Raw genomic sequence first — 3,574 nt, forward strand, 5'->3', positions numbered from 1 at the left:
TTAGTATATTTACAAGTGTTGCAACCGTCACACTAATTCCAGAACATTTGTTGAACTGGAAAAGGAACCCTTATTCTTTAGCCACTCCCCCATTCCCTTGTCCCTGAAATCTATTTTCTGTCCCTATGGACTTGCCTGTTCTAGAAATTTTATATAAATGAACTCCTACAATATGCGGTTTTTTGTGTCTACTTTCTTTTACTCAGCATAATGTTTTCAACGTTCACCCACCAATCTGTACTTCATTATTTTTTTAAAGATTTATTTATTCATTTATTTGAGAGAAAGAGAGACAGACAGACAGAGATCCTAAGAAGGCAGAGAGGCAGGCAGAGAGAGAGGGGGAAGCAGGCTCCCCGCTGAGCAGAGACCCCCCCCCCCCAATGCGGGGCTCCATCCCTGGGCCCTGGGATCATGCCCTGAGCTGAAGGCAGAGGCTTAACCCACTGAGCCACCCAGGCGCCCTGTACTTCATTATTTTTATGGTCAAATAACATTCCATTATATGGATATGCTAATTTTATTTATCTATTCATCATTGATGGATGTTTATATTATTTCCACTTTCTAACTATTATGAATAATGTCATTATAAACATTCATGTGTAAGTTTTCATGTGGACATATGTATTTAGTTTTCTGGAGCTTATTTTTTTTTTTTTTAAGATTTTATTTATTTATTTGACAGACAGAGACCACAAGTAGGCAGGGAGGCAGGCAGAGAGAGAGGGGGAAGCAGGCTCCCCACTGAGCAGAGAGCCCGATAAGGGCTTGATCCCAGGACCCTGAGACCATGACCTGAGCCGAAGGCAGAGGCTTAACCCACTGAGCCACCCAGGCGCCCCAGTTTTCTGGAGTTTAGAGAAAGCCACTAGTGGATTGCTTGGTCATATGGTAACCCTTTGTGAAGAACTTTCAAATTGCTTTCCAAAGAAGCTGCACCATTTTATACTCTGACCAGCAATGAGTCATAGTTCCAACTTCCCCAGGTCCTTGCCAACACTTGCTATTGTCTATCTTTTTTTTTTATCATAGCCATCCTAGTGGATGTGAAGCCATATTGCATTGTGGTTTTAATTTGTATTTATTTAATTTGCATTCCCCTAATGACTAACCATACTGAGTATCTTCTCAAGGGCTTATTGGCCATTTGTATATCTTCTCTGAAGAAGTGTTTACTCAAATTCTTTGCCTATTCTAAATTGGGTTATTTGTCATTTTATTGAATAGTACGAGTTCTTGTTAAGTTCTGGATGCTAGACCCTTATCAGATAAATGATTTACAAATGTTTTCTCCAATTCTGTAGGCTGTGTTTTAAACCTTTAGTTCTGGACTTGTTGAATTAGAGATTTTTTATTAGGCTATTAAGTATTTAAGTCTGGTAGACAGGGGAAGGCTAAGAGATAGAGAAGATAGAAGATATCTGTAAATAGATATACAGAACCATCAGCATATAGAATATGCTGTTTAAAATCACAAGATTACATGCAATCTTCATTAAGAGAGGAAGGATAGAGGGAAGAAAAACACCAAGGGCTGAACCCTGGGCCACTCTAACATTCAGAAACTGGAGAGGAGGAGAGGAAACATCAAAGGAGATGAAGAAGGGGCTGCCAGTGAGACAGGGGGCAACCGTGAGAGTATGGGGTCCAGAAGCCTGGAGAGAAAGGCATGATCACCTGGGTTGGATGCTTCTGAGAGGAAAGAGAGGACCAAGAAATGACCATTGGGTTTGGCAACCATGAGGTCATTGGTAACTTAACCAAGAGCAATTTCATTTTGTAAAAGATTTTACTTATTTATTTATCTGAGAGAGAGAAAGAGTGTGCATGTGTGAGAGCAGGGGAGGGGCAGAGGGAGAGGGAGAGAATCTCAAGCCGACTCCCCACTGAATGTGGAGCCTGATGTGGGGCTCAATCCTACAACCCATGAGATCATGACCTGAGCTGAAACCAAGAGTCTAGTGCTCCACAGACTGAGCCATCCAGGCACAGGCACCCCCCCCCTTTTTTTTGAGAGAGAGAGAGAGAGTAAGTGGCGGGATGGGGGAGGGCAGAGGGAGAGAATTTTAAGCAGACTCCATGACTGGTGTGGAGCCCCACTTGGAGCCCCACACAGGGCTCAATCTCATGACCCTGAGATCATGGCAGGAGCCCAAATCAAGAGTCAGCCACTTAAGTGACTGAGCCACCCCAGTGCCTGGACCAAGAACAATTTCAGAGGAATGCTGAAGAAGAAAGCCTCATCAGAGCAGGTTCAAGAAGAGGAGAAGAGAAACTGGAGACGGTGAGCATAGACCTCTCTTTTAAGGAGCTTTGCTACAAACCTAGGGTGGTAGATAGTGGGAGAAGGGAAGCCAAGAGTGATTTTGTTTTGTTTTGTTTTCTTGCTCTGCTTTTAAAATGGGAGAATCGGCATTATGCTTGTATCAGACAAGAACAATCCAGTGGGAGTCAAAAAGTAATGATGCAGGACAGAGAGGGGAGAATTGCTAGAGAAGTTTTCTTGCGCAGGTGATGGGATAGGGCGGATCCCAAGTGGAAGTCTGGCCTTTGATGGGTCACAGACAGGTCATCTGTGGGAAGAGGTGGGCAGGCATTGTGTGGGTGCAGACCTGGCTGGCAGGCAGATAGCAAACAGAAGAAGAGAGCTCCCGTGTTTTCAAGGGAAGAAGGAAGTGTGTCTCTGGCTGGGAGTGATGATAGTGGAGGAGGCATTGGGTTTTAGGAAAGGGGATTATGTTAATGTATCCAGGGAAGACACGGTGCACTAAGGACAGCAGGAGTGCAGAACTGGGGTGCTAGTAAGGGTTGTATGCCCACTTCGGTTATCACTTCCTCTGGAAAGCCTTCTGACCCCCCAGACCAGGTCATTCCCCTTGTTGTGAGTCTCATAGGCCCTGTGGTGCTCCTCTCACACAGATCTGATCCCAACTGGAATGAAATATCAACTGTATTCTGTGGTTCTTTAATCCCTAGATCCCTCCCTAGACTGTAAACCCCTGAAGACGTGAGCAGAGGCTGTCTGTTCCAGCGCTGGGTCTCAGCATCTCCTTCCTCCTGCATAGTCATGTCTCAGTACAAAAGTATTAAATAGTTGAATGAAAGGATGAAATAATGAGAAAAGTCCCAGAAGCGGCATGCATGTTTTCTAGTCGGCCTAGATTTCTTTCTTTCTTTCTTTTTAAAATTTATTTATTTTGAGAGAGAGACAGAGAGAATGGGGAGGGGAAGGGGAAGAGAGAGAATCTCAAGCAGACTCTTCCGCTGAGCGTAGGGCCCTCCCAGAGCTCGATCAGGACCAAGAGAGCATGACCTGAGCTGAAACCAAGAGTCCCAGCTCCCCCGACTGAACCATCCCTGCTCCCCTAGTTGGCTTAGATTTCTGAAGCAGGCTCTCCCGGTCGTTACGGACACCAACCCCCTCTCGCCCACCCCATTCCCTCTCCCAGGTGCGGCTTCGCGGATGCTGGGGCTTTAAGAGCCGCAGAAGCGGAGCCGGGTGCTGATTGGCGGTTTATTCTAACGCCGGGGGATGAGCTCATCCGCAGCCAATGGGCAGGCCGCACCCGGC

This window comes from Mustela nigripes, chromosome 13, assembly GCF_022355385.1.
Source record: "Mustela nigripes isolate SB6536 chromosome 13, MUSNIG.SB6536, whole genome shotgun sequence".
NCBI lineage: Eukaryota > Metazoa > Chordata > Mammalia > Carnivora > Mustelidae > Mustela > Mustela nigripes.